The 7614-nt window shown below is 40.4% G+C and overlaps 1 long non-coding RNA gene across 1 annotated transcript; it reads right to left on the bottom strand.

Annotated features, from left to right (window-relative positions):
* Positions 1-3325: 3325 nt before the first annotated feature.
* LOC137780021 (uncharacterized) lies at positions 3326-4320 on the bottom strand. The gene is made up of 2 exons (XR_011077102.1): positions 4149-4320; positions 3326-3766 (listed from the first exon to the last, which is right to left on the bottom strand). It is a non-coding gene; the product is annotated as an uncharacterized lncRNA (long non-coding RNA).
* Between the last annotated feature and the right edge of the window lie 3294 nt (positions 4321-7614).

The following is a 7614-nucleotide window of genomic DNA, read 5'->3' as shown; positions in this document are numbered from 1 at the left end:
CGTTAGCTTCTGCTAACTGCAGCTAGCAGAAGCATTTTTAGCTTTCGCCCTGACCATAGCTGGCTCTTTGTTAGCGTAGCAACGTTAGCACGTAGCATTTGTTACATGTGTACTTATACTAACTATAAGTGATGTATTTTACGGAGAGGATTCACAGCTGCCAGGGTCCAGAGGACAACATACAGCATCGCTGCAGCAAGCTCCAGTCCGTCTCTGCGGATCAGCAGGCCGCACGCAGGCCGCAAAAAGCTAGACACGGCTCATCATCCCCAACATATAATAATACATTTGGTTTTAGACATTTATTTACATGTGTGTCTACCATTGTATTCATGTATCCCACTGCTATGTTATGCTCTCACTTCATGATAGAAGAAAGAAACTAATTTTGTTCATAGACCATATTGTTAGTTGGTGACAATGTTTTTTATTATGCATTATCATTTTACAGGTACAGTTCCTACATCTACGCATCATGTTGTTGTAAAGACCTGTGAGACAATGTCAACAAGTGGGCGTCTGTGTCACACACACACACACACACACACACACACACACACACACACACACACAATAAACAGTGCTGGTTTTCCTAGCGTTTTGGCAAAGACAGGTGTTATCTGAAACTTTATTCTCTGTTCGGTTCCATCGTGACTATTAATGTGTGTAGTGCTACATGTTGTGTGTTCTCTGCTTTCCATCTTCATTTTGGAGTAAATAAGTGTATGCAGGGTTTAAAGGGGAAGTTTTTTTTTTCTCCTCTCCAACCTTTACTTCCCTGTAGATTAGCTTTACCTGCCTATCCACCGTTCAGTGGGTAAAATCTTTTTTCGTTCTCTTTCAAAAATCGGATGGAGGGGGGGGCCCATATATACCTTCGCCTTGGGCCCCCAATTTGCTAAATCCGCCACTGAACATAAACTCCATGGTGTCTGGGTTCATAATACTATCCGTAGTCCCACAACAGCCTGAATGAAGCCGCTATCAGCCTCTTCTGGAGGACCGACAGCAGACAGCAGCACCGTCACGACGGCGGTGACGAGCGGACCATCTCAACGCTGATTGGCTGACGCAACTATGACTCACGCGTTTTTGCAGCCGGAGTTGGGAAATTTCACATTGCGCGACGACCCGAGTTCGCTCCGCGACCTGCGGGCTGTTCGTGCTGCTTCTACGCGTCTGACGCGCTGCCCGCTGGGAAATACTCGTCTACGCAGCTTCAACGCGGCTGTGCATTGACTTTACATGAAATCTGCACGCGCATCGAAATCTTGACACGCTCGGTGTGAACGCAGCATAAGAGCCTGGAAGAAATAAATAAAAGCATTGAAAAATGTGCTGAAGCTGCTGCCAATATACACGACATGTTCTGACCCACAATGCTTCTGCACTGCAGACATATGAGCAAGAGGGTCAAAGTTCAAGGTCCATGTGATGAGGAAGTGGTCTGTCCTCATTAATGCATCAAGCTGCAGTATCAGGCCGCAAGCTGAACCACAAAAAGTCTTTTAGAAAGTGATTCGCGCTCCACAGGCGTGCATCTACACAATCTTCAGCCCATAAAAAAGAACGAGTCGTGCTAAGCTACAAAAAGAAAAGTTGCCCCTGAAATTCCCCCCCAAAAAGGTTTCAAAAGCAAAACGTATCCTGAGAAACATGTTTAAATGTACTTGAAAAGGCAGAGAAGCATCAGGTGCTCTCTGTTGTCAACCCGGCTGTCAGTTCTGACCTTTACGACCTCACACTGCCAACATGAGCAGACATTGTAGTCACAGCAGCCAAAGATTTAATCAACCTTTCAAAATTCTACTTCTAAATAATCAGACACACATGCAGACACACACAGACATACAAACGCATAAAAAAAAAAGAAATTACACGCACAACACATACACACTTCCACATGCAGGCACACACACTCTCTCTCACACGAACACACGCACACACACACACAGTTACACTAAACGCATGCCATTTATCAACTTTATGAAGCCAAATGATTAATTAATTAATGAGCAAATACTATATTTTGGTAGTATTATGTGTGTGTGTGTGTGCACGCGCACACACACACACACACACATAAACACATGTTTTTCTCTGTGGCTCCGCCCTTCTTCACTTACAGGAAATCAGCTGAGTTCATGTAGAAGTGTGTGTGTGTAGTTGTTTGTAGATCTGCATGTCTTAGATAACAAACTGTTCCCATTTCTTTTAGTTTATAATTTAAATCTCTTGATGCAGTGGAGGTGAACTTGAGTGTTTTTTTTGTTGTGCATGCAATGTAACCACCATTTGTGTGTCTGTTGTAGTGCAGATGATGCCACCAAAATTCACATTTTCTTGTGTGCACCTGTATTTTGTGGTGTGTTTGTAATTTGTTTAAATGGATTTGTGTGAAAAATGTATTGTAACATGATACCTCTTTGTCGATATGGACTTATTAAATGTCACAATGTCACGTTTAAGTTGTGTACTTTATACAATTTTGATCATGTAACTCGTCCTTCACACTCCACATATGTTGTTTTTTTAGCTCGATGGAATAACAATCAAATTATACAATAAAAAACTTGTAAATTTGTAATTTGTCACCTTTTAAACTTGTATATCATACAGAAAATGTATCAAAACCTGAAGAGACATGGGATATTATATCAAAAATGTATTTTGATACAAAACACCCCTCTAAATTTATTAATACAAAATACTGGTGCCAGAAAATGTAACAAAAATACAATACATGTATTTTGTATTTAAAATATAGGAAATACTTTTTCTAGATTTTCCGTGTTCTCACAGTTTGGGACAGCAGAGCATTCAGGTCTGGGTGTATAATGTACACAAAGCTCTGGTGAACCCCACAAAGTGCTCGTTGATCCTTCTTGAACATCATCTTGCTGAGACATGTTGTTCACCTGGCCAACTGTAGAACTAATACAATAATAAAACTAAGAATACCTTCATAGTATGCCTTTTAAATCAAATGAATTGTATACTACAAAGTGAAGTATATTTTAAACAAACTGACATCTACTGTCATAGCCTGGCTAACTGTGAACATAGTATCTGCCAGTAATGGATATGGAAGCATGACATTCACAGTGAGAAGATGCAGCATATCTTGTAACACAGTGCAACACCAGCTGGACAGACGTCTCTTGATAAGGTTATCATGAACATACAAGCTGCTGTCAGACTGCACAACACACTGAGCTACAAACAAAACACGTCACTTTCCTTTAACAGCTTTCACTGGTGCAGTATGAATATATTTTTAAATACTTGTTTATTCTGTCTGTATATATAATAGTGCCATTGTGGGTTACATTTATTACTGTTTATTTTTTATTTTTTTTACAACTATCTCTTGCTGTAATCCTGCAATTTCCCCACAAGGGAGGGAGAGACTTTCATCCAACCACAACAGGACCGAGTGTAGATGTAGTTTCTGACTGGATATAAAGGGAGGGTTCTGAACGCATGAAGGATTCTGCTCAGGATATTGTAACGTGACGTCTGTCCCCAGCCATTAGTCCAGGTACTACTGAGCCTATGCCGGTCACGTGGGAAAAGGATCCAAAGACCTGTATACGGCAGATGAACAGAAGTGGAGGTGAACACCCAGACACGGTCAGTACTCCTGACCGTGTCTTTGGATCAATGATTCGTTCTTCTGCTGGAGACTCATATACTGCTGAAGAATGAATCATTGATCTGAAGATCTTCCTTCTTCCATCAGAGACGATGGGGTCCGTGTGGCGCCCTGCAAGAACAGAAACACATCCTTTAGTTTGCTGCATGTGCTGATATAATCTACAATATGATCCACTGTCTGTGTTACTAAAGGAAGAACCAGCATCAGTGATCGTCAGCCGCTAAATCAAAAGGACCGTCAGCCCAGATTCACCATTTGATGTAATAGTGACTGATTTTTAAATTAAATTTAGCCGTTTTAGAACAATTAACATATTATAAAGAGTTAGAAAGACTATTGATGGTGAATGGTTGAAATACAAACACAGGACTTTCAACCAGGAGGCCGGTGTTTGTGTCCCAAAGTGTAATTGAGTGATTTAAGTTACATTGTTTATGCTTCAGTTCATTTATTTACTTATACTCAGTCCAACCATGTTGTTTTTATAAACCTGAAAAGCCACTGAAAAGTACTCGTAGCTGTCCACGATTTGGAAGTCATGTCTCCTGAACTGTACTTGTCCATCGTTGAAACAGCACTGACCTGAATTAGTTGTACTGTCTTTTTAGAGGTCTTCCATAGAACTGATGCCTTTAATGTTGAACATTCTGCAGCATTTCAAATGGAAACATTCTACTCATTAGTATGCACAATCAAATGTAGGTCAAATTTAAACAGTGCTGAACACATTAAAAAATAAATACATTTTATTTATATATATATATGGTTTTAGGATTCCTGAAACGGAGACAACAGCTTCTGACAGTTTAGGATTCTTCATTTTTCTCAAAACATTATTCCAAATCTCATGATATTTCATATAATGTCTCCAAACATTAGAACAGCCAACAGACTAATGTTAACGTTTCTGGTGTCCCTCAATAGAAATCACTGTTTATCCCGTCTCCTTTATGCAGCAACTGCTTTAATAAAGTATTTGGGAGTTTAAATAATCATGTACTGATATAATATTAATAGTGTTCCTCTTGCGTGGGGCCTGACCCACGAAGCCTCTTCATCCACCAGCGTGGACGGCGCAGCGCTGCAGATTTTGATACTTTGACAAGGGAGCAATTGTGCCGTTAGTACTGTATTTATTATGAGAGACATGAAAGAAACCCTGACTTTGATGTTCCAGGTGTATTTAGGGGGAAAGTGAGAAGATAAGCGTTGTTTAGTCTGGAAGGTGTGGTTCACATGGGGGGATGGGCACATGAAGCAGGATAGAGACGGTTCCCATAACACACACCTGCTTTTGTTGTTTGAAGTTTGAATTCATTCACATTTGCTGGAACACTGTGACGTCACAAAGGTCGTCCTGATCAAAGCCACAGCTTTAGAAGACTCAGGGGCCGGTTCACTCATGTAGACTCCAGCCTGAGAGGAGGAGACACACAAGTTGTTAGTTAGACAGATGGACGGATGGATAAATATTTTATTTGGACTCATATTATAAGATCTACGATTTAACAATTATCTTCTCTTGAGATCCAGTTACAGGTCCAGTCGGGACTGTGTGAGACACGTGGACTTTCCCAAATCTCGTTTTTGGCCGTTAGCTGCAGCCGTTTGCCACCGGTCGAGTTGTTAAATGTTTTAAATCCACCGTGTGAACTTATTTTACATTTATGGCTGAGCTAATTTGTTAAGTTTTTCTTTCCACTAATTTCCGGTATAAAGAAGCTCCACAAGCTTTAATCCTTTGTGTTTGTTTATTCAGAGCTATTGTGGCTAACCAGCGCTAGCATCTTTCCGGCTGGCTAGCATGTCAGCTCTTTAGCTATAGTGCTGTGCCAGCTAGCCAATGTCACAGAACATCTACAAATTAATGCAAGTTATGCATTTTATTTCATGTAGTTATCACCCCCAGTGTTACAAGCAGCGTCACACACATCTCCATCCCAGGGTCACAGTTTCATGTGTTTCCACATCCTCCCCTTGTCCTTGGGTCAAAATGTCAACATGTGTATCTCCCCAAACCCTGTCGCTGTCTTCTGAAGGTAGAGACCTTCAGAGCATCAAGCTCCTCTACCTTCAAAGCATCAATCTTGACGTGAGGACCACATATGTAGAAAATCCCTCAACAAACGTTTTGTATGTAACTGTTTCATTGAATTGAACGTGTTGCTGATTTATAGAAGAAAAGTATAAAACTGAAATAAAACCACAGTTTTACCATTTAGTAAGCTGTAAATAAAACTACAGACTCCAGTTCTTTATCAATCTAACCTTCTCCCCGTCCTGAAGCAGTGTGACACTGAGGTGAGGACCGACGCTGCCAGAGGAACTTAAGGTAAGAACTCTGGTTGAAGACTTTGCAGTGTGTCTACAATGTGAGTTCAACATAGGCAGCGAGATTGTAGACGTTATACGTACTCACTTTATAAGGGTTGAGACGAGTCACAGCCTCACGGGGGATTATCAGATGAACAGTCACAGGAGACATTTCTTTCAATCATTTTATTTTATTTATATGTTTAAGTACTTTTACGTCAGTAAATGATATGAATATTTGAATATGAGTAATAATACAAACATAGTGAGTTTGGACTAAACTTCTTATTTTTCTTCAACAATTGCACAAATGGTCAATAAAAAACAGCAAATTACATTCAAACAACTCTTAAACTCAAAACTTGTGTTTTTGTTCATTAAAGCCACCGTGTAAAGAATTTAAAGATTATTCATCTTTGTCGTCCCCTAGTGGTTTTATCAAAGAGGACACTGCAGCAGACATGAACTTTGTTTGGTTTCTTTTTTTTTCTTCTCATTTTTTAAAAATGACTAAAACTTTAACATCAGGATGAAGACATCCTCTGGGGAACATGAATATCTGTACAAAATGATATGCAATGCAGAACATGAACATTCTGACCTACAGTCGATGCTCGTGGATCTACTAGGAATTTGTCCTCTGAGGAACGTTGAGATATTTCAATAGAGGCCTAAAAGGTTAACATCATGGTAGCACTAGAGGAAAAGTCACAGGAGCACCAACATTAGTGGGATTCATCCTCTGGGGAACATGAACGTCTCCATGTCAAAACAAACTAAGGATTTCAAATGATGTCACATGACAGCTGTTTTATTTATTCAAGTTGTTTGTCTTCTAGCATCACGAGGAGCTGGGAAACATCTCTGAGGCCACAAACTGGACTGAGCCGGTTCTGAAGACGTAAGAGTTTGAGCTGAAGCGGCAGACAACAAACAGGAACAAACAAACAGAACCAGGAGAACTTCAAAAGGTCCTCAGGCCTAAAGAAGAGAGAAACTGTTGTTACATGAGGCCCAATGTCTGTATGTGTGAGAGAGGGTCAGACTTTAGTCTTTAAAAGTCTTCTGCTGTGTGGGAGACTAAACCAAACCAGCTGGAGGGGTGGACCAGTCTCCAGTCTCCTGATGCTATCTGGATCACCAGGACTCATCATGGCCACCACTCCCGTCTGATGACAGGAGGAGGAGGAGAAGAAGAAGAGATGGATCAGTGTCCAGCATTTACGTCTTTATAACATTATTTTGAGTGTTGACGGAGCAGCTACAACGTTAGCTTAGCATTGATTGATCCAGACTCCATTTAGAAAACTAACATTTTAAAAGTTGTTTTTTGAACTTAGACTTTTCATGAATCTGCATCATTATGTAGTTATTTCAGCTTTATTTCTATCTGTTTATTGTAATTAAATCACAGCTGAATCTGTATTTTGGGTTCTTACAGCTGCAGTAAAGCAGCAGACATGTGTCTTGCTAGAAACAGAGAATACGGCCTCCAGATGATGTCATGAAGCAGACGTGATGAAGTTTGGTTTCCTTGGATCTCTGAACTTCCTCAACATGAACACAGCAGCACTAGTGGTTATTTCAGCCGTGACTGATGATTGGCTCCATGGAGGTAAAGCCTGAGCAGTAAGACATCAGGT

Source organism: Clinocottus analis, unplaced genomic scaffold (genome assembly GCF_023055335.1).
Source record: "Clinocottus analis isolate CAN_PGR_092001 unplaced genomic scaffold, fCliAna1.0.p SCAF_8, whole genome shotgun sequence".
NCBI lineage: Eukaryota > Metazoa > Chordata > Actinopteri > Perciformes > Cottidae > Clinocottus > Clinocottus analis.
Note: the sequence above shows the minus strand (reverse complement) of the source record. Positions and strands in the feature narration are given on the sequence as shown.